The sequence below is a fragment of the Schistocerca cancellata genome, unplaced genomic scaffold (genome assembly GCF_023864275.1).
Source record: "Schistocerca cancellata isolate TAMUIC-IGC-003103 unplaced genomic scaffold, iqSchCanc2.1 HiC_scaffold_630, whole genome shotgun sequence".
Lineage (NCBI taxonomy): Eukaryota > Metazoa > Arthropoda > Insecta > Orthoptera > Acrididae > Schistocerca > Schistocerca cancellata.
In genome coordinates, this window is record NW_026046641.1 from 74,933 (window position 1) to 94,549 (window position 19,617).

The 19,617-nt window shown below is 49.0% G+C and overlaps 28 non-coding genes across 28 annotated transcripts; 14 read left to right on the forward strand and 14 right to left on the reverse strand.

The window, feature by feature from the left end:
- Nucleotides 1-8: 8 nt before the first annotated feature.
- On the forward strand, nucleotides 9-81 carry Trnav-aac (transfer RNA valine (anticodon AAC)). The gene has a single exon. It is a non-coding gene; the product is annotated as a tRNA-Val (tRNA).
- A 208-nt stretch (nucleotides 82-289) lies between these two features.
- Nucleotides 290-361, reverse strand: Trnap-cgg (transfer RNA proline (anticodon CGG)). The gene has a single exon. It is a non-coding gene; the product is annotated as a tRNA-Pro (tRNA).
- A 235-nt stretch (nucleotides 362-596) lies between these two features.
- Nucleotides 597-669, forward strand: Trnav-uac (transfer RNA valine (anticodon UAC)). Its single transcript has one exon. It is a non-coding gene; the product is annotated as a tRNA-Val (tRNA).
- A 635-nt stretch (nucleotides 670-1,304) lies between these two features.
- Nucleotides 1,305-1,376, reverse strand: Trnap-ugg (transfer RNA proline (anticodon UGG)). Its single transcript has one exon. It is a non-coding gene; the product is annotated as a tRNA-Pro (tRNA).
- A 1,500-nt stretch (nucleotides 1,377-2,876) lies between these two features.
- On the forward strand, nucleotides 2,877-2,949 carry Trnav-aac (transfer RNA valine (anticodon AAC)). The gene has a single exon. It is a non-coding gene; the product is annotated as a tRNA-Val (tRNA).
- A 208-nt stretch (nucleotides 2,950-3,157) lies between these two features.
- Nucleotides 3,158-3,229, reverse strand: Trnap-cgg (transfer RNA proline (anticodon CGG)). The gene has a single exon. It is a non-coding gene; the product is annotated as a tRNA-Pro (tRNA).
- Nucleotides 3,230-3,464: 235 nt separating this feature from the next.
- Trnav-uac (transfer RNA valine (anticodon UAC)) lies at nucleotides 3,465-3,537 on the forward strand. The gene has a single exon. It is a non-coding gene; the product is annotated as a tRNA-Val (tRNA).
- A 635-nt stretch (nucleotides 3,538-4,172) lies between these two features.
- Trnap-ugg (transfer RNA proline (anticodon UGG)) lies at nucleotides 4,173-4,244 on the reverse strand. Its single transcript has one exon. It is a non-coding gene; the product is annotated as a tRNA-Pro (tRNA).
- A 1,500-nt stretch (nucleotides 4,245-5,744) lies between these two features.
- On the forward strand, nucleotides 5,745-5,817 carry Trnav-aac (transfer RNA valine (anticodon AAC)). The gene has a single exon. It is a non-coding gene; the product is annotated as a tRNA-Val (tRNA).
- A 208-nt stretch (nucleotides 5,818-6,025) lies between these two features.
- Trnap-cgg (transfer RNA proline (anticodon CGG)) lies at nucleotides 6,026-6,097 on the reverse strand. The gene has a single exon. It is a non-coding gene; the product is annotated as a tRNA-Pro (tRNA).
- A 235-nt stretch (nucleotides 6,098-6,332) lies between these two features.
- Nucleotides 6,333-6,405, forward strand: Trnav-uac (transfer RNA valine (anticodon UAC)). The gene has a single exon. It is a non-coding gene; the product is annotated as a tRNA-Val (tRNA).
- A 635-nt stretch (nucleotides 6,406-7,040) lies between these two features.
- Trnap-ugg (transfer RNA proline (anticodon UGG)) lies at nucleotides 7,041-7,112 on the reverse strand. Its single transcript has one exon. It is a non-coding gene; the product is annotated as a tRNA-Pro (tRNA).
- A 1,500-nt stretch (nucleotides 7,113-8,612) lies between these two features.
- On the forward strand, nucleotides 8,613-8,685 carry Trnav-aac (transfer RNA valine (anticodon AAC)). Its single transcript has one exon. It is a non-coding gene; the product is annotated as a tRNA-Val (tRNA).
- Nucleotides 8,686-8,893: 208 nt separating this feature from the next.
- On the reverse strand, nucleotides 8,894-8,965 carry Trnap-cgg (transfer RNA proline (anticodon CGG)). Its single transcript has one exon. It is a non-coding gene; the product is annotated as a tRNA-Pro (tRNA).
- A 235-nt stretch (nucleotides 8,966-9,200) lies between these two features.
- Nucleotides 9,201-9,273, forward strand: Trnav-uac (transfer RNA valine (anticodon UAC)). The gene has a single exon. It is a non-coding gene; the product is annotated as a tRNA-Val (tRNA).
- A 635-nt stretch (nucleotides 9,274-9,908) lies between these two features.
- Nucleotides 9,909-9,980, reverse strand: Trnap-ugg (transfer RNA proline (anticodon UGG)). Its single transcript has one exon. It is a non-coding gene; the product is annotated as a tRNA-Pro (tRNA).
- A 1,500-nt stretch (nucleotides 9,981-11,480) lies between these two features.
- Nucleotides 11,481-11,553, forward strand: Trnav-aac (transfer RNA valine (anticodon AAC)). Its single transcript has one exon. It is a non-coding gene; the product is annotated as a tRNA-Val (tRNA).
- A 208-nt stretch (nucleotides 11,554-11,761) lies between these two features.
- Nucleotides 11,762-11,833, reverse strand: Trnap-cgg (transfer RNA proline (anticodon CGG)). The gene has a single exon. It is a non-coding gene; the product is annotated as a tRNA-Pro (tRNA).
- Nucleotides 11,834-12,068: 235 nt separating this feature from the next.
- On the forward strand, nucleotides 12,069-12,141 carry Trnav-uac (transfer RNA valine (anticodon UAC)). Its single transcript has one exon. It is a non-coding gene; the product is annotated as a tRNA-Val (tRNA).
- Nucleotides 12,142-12,776: 635 nt separating this feature from the next.
- On the reverse strand, nucleotides 12,777-12,848 carry Trnap-ugg (transfer RNA proline (anticodon UGG)). The gene has a single exon. It is a non-coding gene; the product is annotated as a tRNA-Pro (tRNA).
- A 1,500-nt stretch (nucleotides 12,849-14,348) lies between these two features.
- On the forward strand, nucleotides 14,349-14,421 carry Trnav-aac (transfer RNA valine (anticodon AAC)). Its single transcript has one exon. It is a non-coding gene; the product is annotated as a tRNA-Val (tRNA).
- A 208-nt stretch (nucleotides 14,422-14,629) lies between these two features.
- Nucleotides 14,630-14,701, reverse strand: Trnap-cgg (transfer RNA proline (anticodon CGG)). Its single transcript has one exon. It is a non-coding gene; the product is annotated as a tRNA-Pro (tRNA).
- Nucleotides 14,702-14,936: 235 nt separating this feature from the next.
- On the forward strand, nucleotides 14,937-15,009 carry Trnav-uac (transfer RNA valine (anticodon UAC)). Its single transcript has one exon. It is a non-coding gene; the product is annotated as a tRNA-Val (tRNA).
- Nucleotides 15,010-15,644: 635 nt separating this feature from the next.
- Nucleotides 15,645-15,716, reverse strand: Trnap-ugg (transfer RNA proline (anticodon UGG)). The gene has a single exon. It is a non-coding gene; the product is annotated as a tRNA-Pro (tRNA).
- Nucleotides 15,717-17,216: 1,500 nt separating this feature from the next.
- Trnav-aac (transfer RNA valine (anticodon AAC)) lies at nucleotides 17,217-17,289 on the forward strand. Its single transcript has one exon. It is a non-coding gene; the product is annotated as a tRNA-Val (tRNA).
- Nucleotides 17,290-17,497: 208 nt separating this feature from the next.
- Nucleotides 17,498-17,569, reverse strand: Trnap-cgg (transfer RNA proline (anticodon CGG)). The gene has a single exon. It is a non-coding gene; the product is annotated as a tRNA-Pro (tRNA).
- Nucleotides 17,570-17,804: 235 nt separating this feature from the next.
- Nucleotides 17,805-17,877, forward strand: Trnav-uac (transfer RNA valine (anticodon UAC)). Its single transcript has one exon. It is a non-coding gene; the product is annotated as a tRNA-Val (tRNA).
- A 635-nt stretch (nucleotides 17,878-18,512) lies between these two features.
- Nucleotides 18,513-18,584, reverse strand: Trnap-ugg (transfer RNA proline (anticodon UGG)). The gene has a single exon. It is a non-coding gene; the product is annotated as a tRNA-Pro (tRNA).
- Between the last annotated feature and the right edge of the window lie 1,033 nt (nucleotides 18,585-19,617).

A 19,617-nucleotide genomic window follows, 5' to 3' on the forward strand; every position in this document is an offset into this window, starting at 1 on the left:
GCGTAGCAGTTTCCGTGGTGTAGCGGTTGTCACGTCTGCCTAACACGCAGAAGGTCCCCGGTTCGATTCCGGGCGGAAACACTTTTTCGTCGCACTCAACAAGACCCTTGCTACAATCTCTACTGTGACCATTTAAATCAATTTCAAACGGCCCACCACCAGGGCTCAGATGATACATGAAACTCTTTCAGAACCGGCTACTTGGTTTTTGTGCTTACCTGGAGGGCTGGAAATGCGCGGAACAGCCGCCGGCATGACGGTAGTTGCCACACGTTTGCACAAAACGCAAGGGCTCGTCCGGGATTTGAACCCGGGACCTCCTGCACCCGAAGCAGGAATCATACCCCTAGACCAACGAGCCTGTTCGTAGCGTCTAAGCGCTGCACATGACTGACGCCTCCGTTCTTGGTATCACCATGCAGAGCTGCCGCTCACCCAGCGTTTTCCCTGGCTGTTGCGGTTTGATTGTTTTCATCGATGTCTTTTACAATAGCAAACTTCTAGAATCGGAGGGAGCTCGTAGGCGATGCCTTTGCTTACGCAGGAAAAATCTGTTGCCACTACGGGTTTCTAGGTAGAACAGCCGCAGAGCCGTCGTTTCCGTGGTGTAGCGGTTATCACGTCTGCTTTACACGCAGAAGGTCCCCGGTTCGATCCCGGGCGGAAACACGACTTTTTTTAAACCCCTTTTCGGATTCCATTTCCGAGATTACGTCACGTCTGCGTATGCATGGATAATAAATGTCGTGTGCTACACGGATATCGCTTCATTTTACTGTCAAATGCTCTTGCTCCCATAGTGTACCGGTATTCAGTAACTCAGAACGCTCGTAGCTCCATTCTGGCCGGCAAAGTTTATAATCCATTTCTTCAGGACTACTTCAAGTGCGCTTCATACTGGCTTTCCTGAGCTCACTGCACTCGCCTTGACACAGCTCTGTTGAAGTGTGAACGTAACTAATAGTGAGAAACTCTTAACTACGCTCAGTCTTGTATCCCACCCTTTGGTTGTTGTCGTCGCTAATCAGATGAAGGTAGACTGCTCCACGATTGAGGTTCGTCTCCACTCACGGTGCACATGTTCTGCAAACACAACCTTTGTTTTCCGTTGCATGCAAGATTACTGTCGGCTCTTCTACAGCATCGACCCATGTAATTTACTGGTGTCAGATTCTTGCCATATCAAACGGTCCCTTCATCACCGTAGTGCTACACAAAGCGTGCTGCGGCAGGCATCTATTCTTCATTGCAGAGCTGCAAACGTGGGTGAGCTCCACCTACTCTTCAGCACGGTCAAAACGGTAGGGCTCGTCCGGGATTTGAACCCGGGACCTCCTGCACCCAAAGCAGGAATCATACCCCTAGACCAACGAGCCACCTGCCAGTAGCAATGAAGCTAATCCCAAGCAGTCCAGCTCCGAGGAACACTAACTTCCATGTAAATCAGAAACAAAAGCGCTTTCTGAAGGCAGCGCTCACCACTGATGGGAAGAATATGAAAGGCAATGAATATAGAGTGAATAATTTCATCGCGCTCTGCAGATGAACAGACGGTGGTGTTTCACTTTCGTCATGTGCTTTCTCAGTGTCAAGGGAAGGCATGTGCACTAAACAAAAGAACATCGGGAATCCGAAACACCAACTCATAACGAAAAGATTGCGGAATATACTGCAAGCAAAACTTCCAGAAGACCACTCCTGAAGGCGTCGGTGCCTTAACAATTATTCCGTGCAGCAATGATCATCTAGGAAGAGCCAACTGTACGTGTCGCTCCACCACACAACTTTTTTTGATATTGTTTTACCTAAATTTCCATTACCTCTTCGTTACAAGAATACTGATGGTTTTCACCTGATCTGCTTCGTCCAGCAGCGATAGTAGTAAGTAAATCGACGACAGTTTCATTAAAAGTAGGTCAGACACAGAAATCGGAGTTACGTGTAGCTCATGTTATTACGCTTTCAAATGCAGTTCTCCGGCTGGGAGTAGTGGCGTACTCCTGTAATCCAAGCGTCTGGGAGGCCGTTGTTGTGGAAGAGATCTGGGAACAACTACAGATTCGGCCGTTTCATCAGCTCAGGAACGACCGCGACGCCTTCATCGAGCTCTGCAGATTGACCAGATAGCAGTGCGGAATTTTCGGCTAGTGGTGGCTCGGGGTTAACAGAAGTCGAGAGCAGTGAGCAAAACTACATCGGGAAACCGAAACAGACGACTCATAACGAAAAGATTGCGGAATGTACTGCAAAAGCAAAACTTCGAGAAGACGAACTCTGAAGCCGTCGGTGCCTTAACAATCATTCCGCGCAGCAACGATAATCTGGCGAGAGCGAGGCGTGGGTGTCGCTCGACCACACAACACATTTTATATAATGTTCTACTTATTCTAAACTTGCGTTTCCAGATCATCAGTAAAATACTGTGTGATTTACACCTGGTTTCCTTCTTCCAAAAGCGATATTAAGAAGTACATCGACTGCAGCGTCATTGACGGTCGTGGGTCCGGGCGCCGGCGCGCCAGCGGTGGCCTGACGGAGCTGCTGGTGCCTTCATGTAGAGCTACCGCTGAGTCCGGGCTCCTCGCCGCTAACGAAGTGATTGCTTTTGGTGACATCATTTGCAATAGCGACTGCGCGAATTGACGGTACCTCGTATGGAAAGAATGAGAAGCTGATGCTGCTGAGGACTCGGCCGCGAGCATTTCCGACGACTTCTTGGGCTCTCATTCGTGATGGCATTCGGACAGGCAAGGGTGCTGTCGATTGTTGCATACGAATGCGAAATACCTGCATTGTGCGTTTCCGCAAAGTGATTTTTACGCCAAAGTTGCGATCGTCCTACAAGTTGTGTCAGATGTGGAGCACAGAGCGTAGCAGTTTCCGTGGTGTAGCGGTTGTCACGTCTGCCTAACACGCAGAAGGTCCCCGGTTCGATTCCGGGCGGAAACACTTTTTCGTCGCACTCAACAAGACCCTTGCTACAATCTCTACTGTGACCATTTAAATCAATTTCAAACGGCCCACCACCAGGGCTCAGATGATACATGAAACTCTTTCAGAACCGGCTACTTGGTTTTTGTGCTTACCTGGAGGGCTGGAAATGCGCGGAACAGCCGCCGGCATGACGGTAGTTGCCACACGTTTGCACAAAACGCAAGGGCTCGTCCGGGATTTGAACCCGGGACCTCCTGCACCCGAAGCAGGAATCATACCCCTAGACCAACGAGCCTGTTCGTAGCGTCTAAGCGCTGCACATGACTGACGCCTCCGTTCTTGGTATCACCATGCAGAGCTGCCGCTCACCCAGCGTTTTCCCTGGCTGTTGCGGTTTGATTGTTTTCATCGATGTCTTTTACAATAGCAAACTTCTAGAATCGGAGGGAGCTCGTAGGCGATGCCTTTGCTTACGCAGGAAAAATCTGTTGCCACTACGGGTTTCTAGGTAGAACAGCCGCAGAGCCGTCGTTTCCGTGGTGTAGCGGTTATCACGTCTGCTTTACACGCAGAAGGTCCCCGGTTCGATCCCGGGCGGAAACACGACTTTTTTTAAACCCCTTTTCGGATTCCATTTCCGAGATTACGTCACGTCTGCGTATGCATGGATAATAAATGTCGTGTGCTACACGGATATCGCTTCATTTTACTGTCAAATGCTCTTGCTCCCATAGTGTACCGGTATTCAGTAACTCAGAACGCTCGTAGCTCCATTCTGGCCGGCAAAGTTTATAATCCATTTCTTCAGGACTACTTCAAGTGCGCTTCATACTGGCTTTCCTGAGCTCACTGCACTCGCCTTGTCACAGCTCTGTTGAAGTGTGAACGTAACTAATAGTGAGAAACTCTTAACTACGCTCAGTCTTGTATCCCACCCTTTGGTTGTTGTCGTCGCTAATCAGATGAAGGTAGACTGCTCCACGATTGAGGTTCGTCTCCACTCACGGTGCACATGTTCTGCAAACACAACCTTTGTTTTCCGTTGCATGCAAGATTACTGTCGGCTCTTCTACAGCATCGACCCATGTAATTTACTGGTGTCAGATTCTTGCCATATCAAACGGTCCCTTCATCACCGTAGTGCTACACAAAGCGTGCTGCGGCAGGCATCTATTCTTCATTGCAGAGCTGCAAACGTGGGTGAGCTCCACCTACTCTTCAGCACGGTCAAAACGGTAGGGCTCGTCCGGGATTTGAACCCGGGACCTCCTGCACCCAAAGCAGGAATCATACCCCTAGACCAACGAGCCACCTGCCAGTAGCAATGAAGCTAATCCCAAGCAGTCCAGCTCCGAGGAACACTAACTTCCATGTAAATCAGAAACAAAAGCGCTTTCTGAAGGCAGCGCTCACCACTGATGGGAAGAATATGAAAGGCAATGAATATAGAGTGAATAATTTCATCGCGCTCTGCAGATGAACAGACGGTGGTGTTTCACTTTCGTCATGTGCTTTCTCAGTGTCAAGGGAAGGCATGTGCACTAAACAAAAGAACATCGGGAATCCGAAACACCAACTCATAACGAAAAGATTGCGGAATATACTGCAAGCAAAACTTCCAGAAGACCACTCCTGAAGGCGTCGGTGCCTTAACAATTATTCCGTGCAGCAATGATCATCTAGGAAGAGCCAACTGTACGTGTCGCTCCACCACACAACTTTTTTTGATATTGTTTTACCTAAATTTCCATTACCTCTTCGTTACAAGAATACTGATGGTTTTCACCTGATCTGCTTCGTCCAGCAGCGATAGTAGTAAGTAAATCGACGACAGTTTCATTAAAAGTAGGTCAGACACAGAAATCGGAGTTACGTGTAGCTCATGTTATTACGCTTTCAAATGCAGTTCTCCGGCTGGGAGTAGTGGCGTACTCCTGTAATCCAAGCGTCTGGGAGGCCGTTGTTGTGGAAGAGATCTGGGAACAACTACAGATTCGGCCGTTTCATCAGCTCAGGAACGACCACGACGCCTTCATCGAGCTCTGCAGATTGACCAGATAGCAGTGCGGAATTTTCGGCTAGTGGTGGCTCGGGGTTAAGAGAAGTCGAGAGCAGTGAGCAAAACTACATCGGGAAACCGAAACAGACGACTCATAACGAAAAGATTGCGGAATGTACTGCAAAAGCAAAACTTCGAGAAGACGAACTCTGAAGCCGTCGGTGCCTTAACAATCATTCCGCGCAGCAACGATAATCTGGCGAGAGCGAGGCGTGGGTGTCGCTCGACCACACAACACATTTTATATAATGTTCTACTTATTCTAAACTTGCGTTTCCAGATCATCAGTAAAATACTGTGTGATTTACACCTGGTTTCCTTCTTCCAAAAGCGATATTAAGAAGTACATCGACTGCAGCGTCATTGACGGTCGTGGGTCCGGGCGCCGGCGCGCCAGCGGTGGCCTGACGGAGCTGCTGGTGCCTTCATGTAGAGCTACCGCTGAGTCCGGGCTCCTCGCCGCTAACGAAGTGATTGCTTTTGGTGACATCATTTGCAATAGCGACTGCGCGAATTGACGGTACCTCGTATGGAAAGAATGAGAAGCTGATGCTGCTGAGGACTCGGCCGCGAGCATTTCCGACGACTTCTTGGGCTCTCATTCGTGATGGCATTCAGACAGGCAAGGGTGCTGTCGATTGTTGCATACGAATGCGAAATACCTGCATTGTGCGTTTCCGCAAAGTGATTTTTACGCCAAAGTTGCGATCGTCCTACAAGTTGTGTCAGATGTGGAGCACAGAGCGTAGCAGTTTCCGTGGTGTAGCGGTTATCACGTCTGCCTAACACGCAGAAGGTCCCCGGTTCGATTCCGGGCGGAAACACTTTTTCGTCGCACTCAACAAGACCCTTGCTACAATCTCTACTGTGACCATTTAAATCAATTTCAAACGGCCCACCACCAGGGCTCAGATGATACATGAAACTCTTTCAGAACCGGCTACTTGGTTTTTGTGCTTACCTGGAGGGCTGGAAATGCGCGGAACAGCCGCCGGCATGACGGTAGTTGCCACACGTTTGCACAAAACGCAAGGGCTCGTCCGGGATTTGAACCCGGGACCTCCTGCACCCGAAGCAGGAATCATACCCCTAGACCAACGAGCCTGTTCGTAGCGTCTAAGCGCTGCACATGACTGACGCCTCCGTTCTTGGTATCACCATGCAGAGCTGCCGCTCACCCAGCGTTTTCCCTGGCTGTTGCGGTTTGATTGTTTTCATCGATGTCTTTTACAATAGCAAACTTCTAGAATCGGAGGGAGCTCGTAGGCGATGCCTTTGCTTACGCAGGAAAAATCTGTTGCCACTACGGGTTTCTAGGTAGAACAGCCGCAGAGCCGTCGTTTCCGTGGTGTAGCGGTTATCACGTCTGCTTTACACGCAGAAGGTCCCCGGTTCGATCCCGGGCGGAAACACGACTTTTTTTAAACCCCTTTTCGGATTCCATTTCCGAGATTACGTCACGTCTGCGTATGCATGGATAATAAATGTCGTGTGCTACACGGATATCGCTTCATTTTACTGTCAAATGCTCTTGCTCCCATAGTGTACCGGTATTCAGTAACTCAGAACGCTCGTAGCTCCATTCTGGCCGGCAAAGTTTATAATCCATTTCTTCAAGACTACTTCAAGTGCGCTTCATACTGGCTTTCCTGAGCTCACTGCACTCGCCTTGTCACAGCTCTGTTGAAGTGTGAACGTAACTAATAGTGAGAAACTCTTAACTACGCTCAGTCTTGTATCCCACCCTTTGGTTGTTGTCGTCGCTAATCAGATGAAGGTAGACTGCTCCACGATTGAGGTTCGTCTCCACTCACGGTGCACATGTTCTGCAAACACAACCTTTGTTTTCCGTTGCATGCAAGATTACTGTCGGCTCTTCTACAGCATCGACCCATGTAATTTACTGGTGTCAGATTCTTGCCATATCAAACGGTCCCTTCATCACCGTAGTGCTACACAAAGCGTGCTGCGGCAGGCATCTATTCTTCATTGCAGAGCTGCAAACGTGGGTGAGCTCCACCTACTCTTCAGCACGGTCAAAACGGTAGGGCTCGTCCGGGATTTGAACCCGGGACCTCCTGCACCCAAAGCAGGAATCATACCCCTAGACCAACGAGCCACCTGCCAGTAGCAATGAAGCTAATCCCAAGCAGTCCAGCTCCGAGGAACACTAACTTCCATGTAAATCAGAAACAAAAGCGCTTTCTGAAGGCAGCGCTCACCACTGATGGGAAGAATATGAAAGGCAATGAATATAGAGTGAATAATTTCATCGCGCTCTGCAGATGAACAGACGGTGGTGTTTCACTTTCGTCATGTGCTTTCTCAGTGTCAAGGGAAGGCATGTGCACTAAACAAAAGAACATCGGGAATCCGAAACACCAACTCATAACGAAAAGATTGCGGAATATACTGCAAGCAAAACTTCCAGAAGACCACTCCTGAAGGCGTCGGTGCCTTAACAATTATTCCGTGCAGCAATGATCATCTAGGAAGAGCCAACTGTACGTGTCGCTCCACCACACAACTTTTTTTGATATTGTTTTACCTAAATTTCCATTACCTCTTCGTTACAAGAATACTGATGGTTTTCACCTGATCTGCTTCGTCCAGCAGCGATAGTAGTAAGTAAATCGACGACAGTTTCATTAAAAGTAGGTCAGACACAGAAATCGGAGTTACGTGTAGCTCATGTTATTACGCTTTCAAATGCAGTTCTCCGGCTGGGAGTAGTGGCGTACTCCTGTAATCCAAGCGTCTGGGAGGCCGTTGTTGTGGAAGAGATCTGGGAACAACTACAGATTCGGCCGTTTCATCAGCTCAGGAACGACCACGACGCCTTCATCGAGCTCTGCAGATTGACCAGATAGCAGTGCGGAATTTTCGGCTAGTGGTGGCTCGGGGTTAAGAGAAGTCGAGAGCAGTGAGCAAAACTACATCGGGAAGCCGAAACAGACGACTCATAACGAAAAGATTGCGGAATGTACTGCAAAAGCAAAACTTCGAGAAGACGAACTCTGAAGCCGTCGGTGCCTTAACAATCATTCCGCGCAGCAACGATAATCTGGCGAGAGCGAGGCGTGGGTGTCGCTCGACCACACAACACATTTTATATAATGTTCTACTTATTCTAAACTTGCGTTTCCAGATCATCAGTAAAATACTGTGTGATTTACACCTGGTTTCCTTCTTCCAAAAGCGATATTAAGAAGTACATCGACTGCAGCGTCATTGACGGTCGTGGGTCCGGGCGCCGGCGCGCCAGCGGTGGCCTGACGGAGCTGCTGGTGCCTTCATGTAGAGCTACCGCTGAGTCCGGGCTCCTCGCCGCTAACGAAGTGATTGCTTTTGGTGACATCATTTGCAATAGCGACTGCGCGAATTGACGGTACCTCGTATGGAAAGAATGAGAAGCTGATGCTGCTGAGGACTCGGCCGCGAGCATTTCCGACGACTTCTTGGGCTCTCATTCGTGATGGCATTCAGACAGGCAAGGGTGCTGTCGATTGTTGCATACGAATGCGAAATACCTGCATTGTGCGTTTCCGCAAAGTGATTTTTACGCCAAAGTTGCGATCGTCCTACAAGTTGTGTCAGATGTGGAGCACAGAGCGTAGCAGTTTCCGTGGTGTAGCGGTTATCACGTCTGCCTAACACGCAGAAGGTCCCCGGTTCGATTCCGGGCGGAAACACTTTTTCGTCGCACTCAACAAGACCCTTGCTACAATCTCTACTGTGACCATTTAAATCAATTTCAAACGGCCCACCACCAGGGCTCAGATGATACATGAAACTCTTTCAGAACCGGCTACTTGGTTTTTGTGCTTACCTGGAGGGCTGGAAATGCGCGGAACAGCCGCCGGCATGACGGTAGTTGCCACACGTTTGCACAAAACGCAAGGGCTCGTCCGGGATTTGAACCCGGGACCTCCTGCACCCGAAGCAGGAATCATACCCCTAGACCAACGAGCCTGTTCGTAGCGTCTAAGCGCTGCACATGACTGACGCCTCCGTTCTTGGTATCACCATGCAGAGCTGCCGCTCACCCAGCGTTTTCCCTGGCTGTTGCGGTTTGATTGTTTTCATCGATGTCTTTTACAATAGCAAACTTCTAGAATCGGAGGGAGCTCGTAGGCGATGCCTTTGCTTACGCAGGAAAAATCTGTTGCCACTACGGGTTTCTAGGTAGAACAGCCGCAGAGCCGTCGTTTCCGTGGTGTAGCGGTTATCACGTCTGCTTTACACGCAGAAGGTCCCCGGTTCGATCCCGGGCGGAAACACGACTTTTTTTAAACCCCTTTTCGGATTCCATTTCCGAGATTACGTCACGTCTGCGTATGCATGGATAATAAATGTCGTGTGCTACACGGATATCGCTTCATTTTACTGTCAAATGCTCTTGCTCCCATAGTGTACCGGTATTCAGTAACTCAGAACGCTCGTAGCTCCATTCTGGCCGGCAAAGTTTATAATCCATTTCTTCAGGACTACTTCAAGTGCGCTTCATACTGGCTTTCCTGAGCTCACTGCACTCGCCTTGTCACAGCTCTGTTGAAGTGTGAACGTAACTAATAGTGAGAAACTCTTAACTACGCTCAGTCTTGTATCCCACCCTTTGGTTGTTGTCGTCGCTAATCAGATGAAGGTAGACTGCTCCACGATTGAGGTTCGTCTCCACTCACGGTGCACATGTTCTGCAAACACAACCTTTGTTTTCCGTTGCATGCAAGATTACTGTCGGCTCTTCTACAGCATCGACCCATGTAATTTACTGGTGTCAGATTCTTGCCATATCAAACGGTCCCTTCATCACCGTAGTGCTACACAAAGCGTGCTGCGGCAGGCATCTATTCTTCATTGCAGAGCTGCAAACGTGGGTGAGCTCCACCTACTCTTCAGCACGGTCAAAACGGTAGGGCTCGTCCGGGATTTGAACCCGGGACCTCCTGCACCCAAAGCAGGAATCATACCCCTAGACCAACGAGCCACCTGCCAGTAGCAATGAAGCTAATCCCAAGCAGTCCAGCTCCGAGGAACACTAACTTCCATGTAAATCAGAAACAAAAGCGCTTTCTGAAGGCAGCGCTCACCACTGATGGGAAGAATATGAAAGGCAATGAATATAGAGTGAATAATTTCATCGCGCTCTGCAGATGAACAGACGGTGGTGTTTCACTTTCGTCATGTGCTTTCTCAGTGTCAAGGGAAGGCATGTGCACTAAACAAAAGAACATCGGGAATCCGAAACACCAACTCATAACGAAAAGATTGCGGAATATACTGCAAGCAAAACTTCCAGAAGACCACTCCTGAAGGCGTCGGTGCCTTAACAATTATTCCGTGCAGCAATGATCATCTAGGAAGAGCCAACTGTACGTGTCGCTCCACCACACAACTTTTTTTGATATTGTTTTACCTAAATTTCCATTACCTCTTCGTTACAAGAATACTGATGGTTTTCACCTGATCTGCTTCGTCCAGCAGCGATAGTAGTAAGTAAATCGACGACAGTTTCATTAAAAGTAGGTCAGACACAGAAATCGGAGTTACGTGTAGCTCATGTTATTACGCTTTCAAATGCAGTTCTCCGGCTGGGAGTAGTGGCGTACTCCTGTAATCCAAGCGTCTGGGAGGCCGTTGTTGTGGAAGAGATCTGGGAACAACTACAGATTCGGCCGTTTCATCAGCTCAGGAACGACCGCGACGCCTTCATCGAGCTCTGCAGATTGACCAGATAGCAGTGCGGAATTTTCGGCTAGTGGTGGCTCGGGGTTAAGAGAAGTCGAGAGCAGTGAGCAAAACTACATCGGGAAACCGAAACAGACGACTCATAACGAAAAGATTGCGGAATGTACTGCAAAAGCAAAACTTCGAGAAGACGAACTCTGAAGCCGTCGGTGCCTTAACAATCATTCCGTGCAGCAACGATAATCTGGCGAGAGCGAGGCGTGGGTGTCGCTCGACCACACAACACATTTTATATAATGTTCTACTTATTCTAAACTTGCGTTTCCAGATCATCAGTAAAATACTGTGTGATTTACACCTGGTTTCCTTCTTCCAAAAGCGATATTAAGAAGTACATCGACTGCAGCGTCATTGACGGTCGTGGGTCCGGGCGCCGGCGCGCCAGCGGTGGCCTGACGGAGCTGCTGGTGCCTTCATGTAGAGCTACCGCTGAGTCCGGGCTCCTCGCCGCTAACGAAGTGATTGCTTTTGGTGACATCATTTGCAATAGCGACTGCGCGAATTGACGGTACCTCGTATGGAAAGAATGAGAAGCTGATGCTGCTGAGGACTCGGCCGCGAGCATTTCCGACGACTTCTTGGGCTCTCATTCGTGATGGCATTCAGACAGGCAAGGGTGCTGTCGATTGTTGCATACGAATGCGAAATACCTGCATTGTGCGTTTCCGCAAAGTGATTTTTACGCCAAAGTTGCGATCGTCCTACAAGTTGTGTCAGATGTGGAGCACAGAGCGTAGCAGTTTCCGTGGTGTAGCGGTTATCACGTCTGCCTAACACGCAGAAGGTCCCCGGTTCGATTCCGGGCGGAAACACTTTTTCGTCGCACTCAACAAGACCCTTGCTACAATCTCTACTGTGACCATTTAAATCAATTTCAAACGGCCCACCACCAGGGCTCAGATGATACATGAAACTCTTTCAGAACCGGCTACTTGGTTTTTGTGCTTACCTGGAGGGCTGGAAATGCGCGGAACAGCCGCCGGCATGACGGTAGTTGCCACACGTTTGCACAAAACGCAAGGGCTCGTCCGGGATTTGAACCCGGGACCTCCTGCACCCGAAGCAGGAATCATACCCCTAGACCAACGAGCCTGTTCGTAGCGTCTAAGCGCTGCACATGACTGACGCCTCCGTTCTTGGTATCACCATGCAGAGCTGCCGCTCACCCAGCGTTTTCCCTGGCTGTTGCGGTTTGATTGTTTTCATCGATGTCTTTTACAATAGCAAACTTCTAGAATCGGAGGGAGCTCGTAGGCGATGCCTTTGCTTACGCAGGAAAAATCTGTTGCCACTACGGGTTTCTAGGTAGAACAGCCGCAGAGCCGTCGTTTCCGTGGTGTAGCGGTTATCACGTCTGCTTTACACGCAGAAGGTCCCCGGTTCGATCCCGGGCGGAAACACGACTTTTTTTAAACCCCTTTTCGGATTCCATTTCCGAGATTACGTCACGTCTGCGTATGCATGGATAATAAATGTCGTGTGCTACACGGATATCGCTTCATTTTACTGTCAAATGCTCTTGCTCCCATAGTGTACCGGTATTCAGTAACTCAGAACGCTCGTAGCTCCATTCTGGCCGGCAAAGTTTATAATCCATTTCTTCAGGACTACTTCAAGTGCGCTTCATACTGGCTTTCCTGAGCTCACTGCACTCGCCTTGTCACAGCTCTGTTGAAGTGTGAACGTAACTAATAGTGAGAAACTCTTAACTACGCTCAGTCTTGTATCCCACACTTTGGTTGTTGTCGTCGCTAATCAGATGAAGGTAGACTGCTCCACGATTGAGGTTCGTCTCCACTCACGGTGCACATGTTCTGCAAACACAACCTTTGTTTTCCGTTGCATGCAAGATTACTGTCGGCTCTTCTACAGCATCGACCCATGTAATTTACTGGTGTCAGATTCTTGCCATATCAAACGGTCCCTTCATCACCGTAGTGCTACACAAAGCGTGCTGCGGCAGGCATCTATTCTTCATTGCAGAGCTGCAAACGTGGGTGAGCTCCACCTACTCTTCAGCACGGTCAAAACGGTAGGGCTCGTCCGGGATTTGAACCCGGGACCTCCTGCACCCAAAGCAGGAATCATACCCCTAGACCAACGAGCCACCTGCCAGTAGCAATGAAGCTAATCCCAAGCAGTCCAGCTCCGAGGAACACTAACTTCCATGTAAATCAGAAACAAAAGCGCTTTCTGAAGGCAGCGCTCACCACTGATGGGAAGAATATGAAAGGCAATGAATATAGAGTGAATAATTTCATCGCGCTCTGCAGATGAACAGACGGTGGTGTTTCACTTTCGTCATGTGCTTTCTCAGTGTCAAGGGAAGGCATGTGCACTAAACAAAAGAACATCGGGAATCCGAAACACCAACTCATAACGAAAAGATTGCGGAATATACTGCAAGCAAAACTTCCAGAAGACCACTCCTGAAGGCGTCGGTGCCTTAACAATTATTCCGTGCAGCAATGATCATCTAGGAAGAGCCAACTGTACGTGTCGCTCCACCACACAACTTTTTTTGATATTGTTTTACCTAAATTTCCATTACCTCTTCGTTACAAGAATACTGATGGTTTTCACCTGATCTGCTTCGTCCAGCAGCGATAGTAGTAAGTAAATCGACGACAGTTTCATTAAAAGTAGGTCAGACACAGAAATCGGAGTTACGTGTAGCTCATGTTATTACGCTTTCAAATGCAGTTCTCCGGCTGGGAGTAGTGGCGTACTCCTGTAATCCAAGCGTCTGGGAGGCCGTTGTTGTGGAAGAGATCTGGGAACAACTACAGATTCGGCCGTTTCATCAGCTCAGGAACGACCGCGACGCCTTCATCGAGCTCTGCAGATTGACCAGATAGCAGTGCGGAATTTTCGGCTAGTGGTGGCTCGGGGTTAAGAGAAGTCGAGAGCAGTGAGCAAAACTACATCGGGAAACCGAAACAGACGACTCATAACGAAAAGATTGCGGAATGTACTGCAAAAGCAAAACTTCGAGAAGACGAACTCTGAAGCCGTCGGTGCCTTAACAATCATTCCGTGCAGCAACGATAATCTGGCGAGAGCGAGGCGTGGGTGTCGCTCGACCACACAACACATTTTATATAATGTTCTACTTATTCTAAACTTGCGTTTCCAGATCATCAGTAAAATACTGTGTGATTTACACCTGGTTTCCTTCTTCCAAAAGCGATATTAAGAAGTACATCGACTGCAGCGTCATTGACGGTCGTGGGTCCGGGCGCCGGCGCGCCAGCGGTGGCCTGACGGAGCTGCTGGTGCCTTCATGTAGAGCTACCGCTGAGTCCGGGCTCCTCGCCGCTAACGAAGTGATTGCTTTTGGTGACATCATTTGCAATAGCGACTGCGCGAATTGACGGTACCTCGTATGGAAAGAATGAGAAGCTGATGCTGCTGAGGACTCGGCCGCGAGCATTTCCGACGACTTCTTGGGCTCTCATTCGTGATGGCATTCAGACAGGCAAGGGTGCTGTCGATTGTTGCATACGAATGCGAAATACCTGCATTGTGCGTTTCCGCAAAGTGATTTTTACGCCAAAGTTGCGATCGTCCTACAAGTTGTGTCAGATGTGGAGCACAGAGCGTAGCAGTTTCCGTGGTGTAGCGGTTATCACGTCTGCCTAACACGCAGAAGGTCCCCGGTTCGATTCCGGGCGGAAACACTTTTTCGTCGCACTCAACAAGACCCTTGCTACAATCTCTACTGTGACCATTTAAATCAATTTCAAACGGCCCACCACCAGGGCTCAGATGATACATGAAACTCTTTCAGAACCGGCTACTTGGTTTTTGTGCTTACCTGGAGGGCTGGAAATGCGCGGAACAGCCGCCGGCATGACGGTAGTTGCCACACGTTTGCACAAAACGCAAGGGCTCGTCCGGGATTTGAACCCGGGACCTCCTGCACCCGAAGCAGGAATCATACCCCTAGACCAACGAGCCTGTTCGTAGCGTCTAAGCGCTGCACATGACTGACGCCTCCGTTCTTGGTATCACCATGCAGAGCTGCCGCTCACCCAGCGTTTTCCCTGGCTGTTGCGGTTTGATTGTTTTCATCGATGTCTTTTACAATAGCAAACTTCTAGAATCGGAGGGAGCTCGTAGGCGATGCCTTTGCTTACGCAGGAAAAATCTGTTGCCACTACGGGTTTCTAGGTAGAACAGCCGCAGAGCCGTCGTTTCCGTGGTGTAGCGGTTATCACGTCTGCTTTACACGCAGAAGGTCCCCGGTTCGATCCCGGGCGGAAACACGACTTTTTTTAAACCCCTTTTCGGATTCCATTTCCGAGATTACGTCACGTCTGCGTATGCATGGATAATAAATGTCGTGTGCTACACGGATATCGCTTCATTTTACTGTCAAATGCTCTTGCTCCCATAGTGTACCGGTATTCAGTAACTCAGAACGCTCGTAGCTCCATTCTGGCCGGCAAAGTTTATAATCCATTTCTTCAGGACTACTTCAAGTGCGCTTCATACTGGCTTTCCTGAGCTCACTGCACTCGCCTTGTCACAGCTCTGTTGAAGTGTGAACGTAACTAATAGTGAGAAACTCTTAACTACGCTCAGTCTTGTATCCCACCCTTTGGTTGTTGTCGTCGCTAATCAGATGAAGGTAGACTGCTCCACGATTGAGGTTCGTCTCCACTCACGGTGCACATGTTCTGCAAACACAACCTTTGTTTTCCGTTGCATGCAAGATTACTGTCGGCTCTTCTACAGCATCGACCCATGTAATTTACTGGTGTCAGATTCTTGCCATATCAAACGGTCCCTTCATCACCGTAGTGCTACACAAAGCGTGCTGCGGCAGGCATCTATTCTTCATTGCAGAGCTGCAAACGTGGGTGAGCTCCACCTACTCTTCAGCACGGTCAAAACGGTAGGGCTCGTCCGGGATTTGAACCCGGGACCTCCTGCACCCAAAGCAGGAATCATACCCCTAGACCAACGAGCCACCTGCCAGTAGCAATGAAGCTAATCCCAAGCAGTCCAGCTCCGAGGAACACTAACTTCCATGTAAATCAGAAACAAAAGCGCTTTCTGAAGGCAGCGCTCACCACTGATGGGAAGAATATGAAAGGCAATGAATATAGAGTGAATAATTTCATCGCGCTCTGCAGATGAACAGACGGTGGTGTTTCACTTTCGTCATGTGCTTTCTCAGTGTCAAGGGAAGGCATGTGCACTAAACAAAAGAACATCGGGAATCCGAAACACCAACTCATAACGAAAAGATTGCGGAATATACTGCAAGCAAAACTTCCAGAAGACCACTCCTGAAGGCGTCGGTGCCTTAACAATTATTCCGTGCAGCAATGATCATCTAGGAAGAGCCAACTGTACGTGTCGCTCCACCACACAACTTTTTTTGATATTGTTTTACCTAAATTTCCATTACCTCTTCGTTACAAGAATACTGATGGTTTTCACCTGATCTGCTTCGTCCAGCAGCGATAGTAGTAAGTAAATCGACGACAGTTTCATTAAAAGTAGGTCAGACACAGAAATCGGAGTTACGTGTAGCTCATGTTATTACGCTTTCAAATGCAGTTCTCCGGCTGGGAGTAGTGGCGTACTCCTGTAATCCAAGCGTCTGGGAGGCCGTTGTTGTGGAAGAGATCTGGGAACAACTACAGATTCGGCCGTTTCATCAGCTCAGGAACGACCGCGACGCCTTCATCGAGCTCTGCAGATTGACCAGATAGCAGTGCGGAATTTTCGGCTAGTGGTGGCTCGGGGTTAAGAGAAGTCGAGAGCAGTGAGCAAAACTACATCGGGAAACCGAAACAGACGACTCATAACGAAAAGATTGCGGAATGTACTGCAAAAGCAAAACTTCGAGAAGACGAACTCTGAAGCCGTCGGTGCCTTAACAATCATTCCGCGCAGCAACGATAATCTGGCGAGAGCGAGGCGTGGGTGTCGCTCGACCACACAACACATTTTATATAATGTTCTACTTATTCTAAACTTGCGTTTCCAGATCATCAGTAAAATACTGTGTGATTTACACCTGGTTTCCTTCTTCCAAAAGCGATATTAAGAAGTACATCGACTGCAGCGTCATTGACGGTCGTGGGTCCGGGCGCCGGCGCGCCAGCGGTGGCCTGACGGAGCTGCTGGTGCCTTCATGTAGAGCTACCGCTGAGTCCGGGCTCCTCGCCGCTAACGAAGTGATTGCTTTTGGTGACATCATTTGCAATAGCGACTGCGCGAATTGACGGTACCTCGTATGGAAAGAATGAGAAGCTGATGCTGCTGAGGACTCGGCCGCGAGCATTTCCGACGACTTCTTGGGCTCTCATTCGTGATGGCATTCAGACAGGCAAGGGTGCTGTCGATTGTTGCATACGAATGCGAAATACCTGCATTGTGCGTTTCCGCAAAGTGATTTTTACGCCAAAGTTGCGATCGTCCTACAAGTTGTGTCAGATGTGGAGCACAGAGCGTAGCAGTTTCCGTGGTGTAGCGGTTATCACGTCTGCCTAACACGCAGAAGGTCCCCGGTTCGATTCCGGGCGGAAACACTTTTTCGTCGCACTCAACAAGACCCTTGCTACAATCTCTACTGTGACCATTTAAATCAATTTCAAACGGCCCACCACCAGGGCTCAGATGATACATGAAACTCTTTCAGAACCGGCTACTTGGTTTTTGTGCTTACCTGGAGGGCTGGAAATGCGCGGAACAGCCGCCGGCATGACGGTAGTTGCCACACGTTTGCACAAAACGCAAGGGCTCGTCCGGGATTTGAACCCGGGACCTCCTGCACCCGAAGCAGGAATCATACCCCTAGACCAACGAGCCTGTTCGTAGCGTCTAAGCGCTGCACATGACTGACGCCTCCGTTCTTGGTATCACCATGCAGAGCTGCCGCTCACCCAGCGTTTTCCCTGGCTGTTGCGGTTTGATTGTTTTCATCGATGTCTTTTACAATAGCAAACTTCTAGAATCGGAGGGAGCTCGTAGGCGATGCCTTTGCTTACGCAGGAAAAATCTGTTGCCACTACGGGTTTCTAGGTAGAACAGCCGCAGAGCCGTCGTTTCCGTGGTGTAGCGGTTATCACGTCTGCTTTACACGCAGAAGGTCCCCGGTTCGATCCCGGGCGGAAACACGACTTTTTTTAAACCCCTTTTCGGATTCCATTTCCGAGATTACGTCACGTCTGCGTATGCATGGATAATAAATGTCGTGTGCTACACGGATATCGCTTCATTTTACTGTCAAATGCTCTTGCTCCCATAGTGTACCGGTATTCAGTAACTCAGAACGCTCGTAGCTCCATTCTGGCCGGCAAAGTTTATAATCCATTTCTTCAGGACTACTTCAAGTGCGCTTCATACTGGCTTTCCTGAGCTCACTGCACTCGCCTTGTCACAGCTCTGTTGAAGTGTGAACGTAACTAATAGTGAGAAACTCTTAACTACGCTCAGTCTTGTATCCCACCCTTTGGTTGTTGTCGTCGCTAATCAGATGAAGGTAGACTGCTCCACGATTGAGGTTCGTCTCCACTCACGGTGCACATGTTCTGCAAACACAACCTTTGTTTTCCGTTGCATGCAAGATTACTGTCGGCTCTTCTACAGCATCGACCCATGTAATTTACTGGTGTCAGATTCTTGCCATATCAAACGGTCCCTTCATCACCGTAGTGCTACACAAAGCGTGCTGCGGCAGGCATCTATTCTTCATTGCAGAGCTGCAAACGTGGGTGAGCTCCACCTACTCTTCAGCACGGTCAAAACGGTAGGGCTCGTCCGGGATTTGAACCCGGGACCTCCTGCACCCAAAGCAGGAATCATACCCCTAGACCAACGAGCCACCTGCCAGTAGCAATGAAGCTAATCCCAAGCAGTCCAGCTCCGAGGAACACTAACTTCCATGTAAATCAGAAACAAAAGCGCTTTCTGAAGGCAGCGCTCACCACTGATGGGAAGAATATGAAAGGCAATGAATATAGAGTGAATAATTTCATCGCGCTCTGCAGATGAACAGACGGTGGTGTTTCACTTTCGTCATGTGCTTTCTCAGTGTCAAGGGAAGGCATGTGCACTAAACAAAAGAACATCGGGAATCCGAAACACCAACTCATAACGAAAAGATTGCGGAATATACTGCAAGCAAAACTTCCAGAAGACCACTCCTGAAGGCGTCGGTGCCTTAACAATTATTCCGTGCAGCAATGATCATCTAGGAAGAGCCAACTGTACGTGTCGCTCCACCACACAACTTTTTTTGATATTGTTTTACCTAAATTTCCATTACCTCTTCGTTACAAGAATACTGATGGTTTTCACCTGATCTGCTTCGTCCAGCAGCGATAGTAGTAAGTAAATCGACGACAGTTTCATTAAAAGTAGGTCAGACACAGAAATCGGAGTTACGTGTAGCTCATGTTATTACGCTTTCAAATGCAGTTCTCCGGCTGGGAGTAGTGGCGTACTCCTGTAATCCAAGCGTCTGGGAGGCCGTTGTTGTGGAAGAGATCTGGGAACAACTACAGATTCGGCCGTTTCATCAGCTCAGGAACGACCGCGACGCCTTCATCGAGCTCTGCAGATTGACCAGATAGCAGTGCGGAATTTTCGGCTAGTGGTGGCTCGGGGTTAAGAGAAGTCGAGAGCAGTGAGCAAAACTACATCGGGAAACCGAAACAGACGACTCATAACGGAAAGATTGCGGAATGTACTGCAAAAGCAAAACTTCGAGAAGACGAACTCTGAAGCCGTCGGTGCCTTAACAATCATTCCGTGCAGCAACGATAATCTGGCGAGAGCGAGGCGTGGGTGTCGCTCGACCACACAACACATTTTATATAATGTTCTACTTATTCTAAACTTGCGTTTCCAGATCA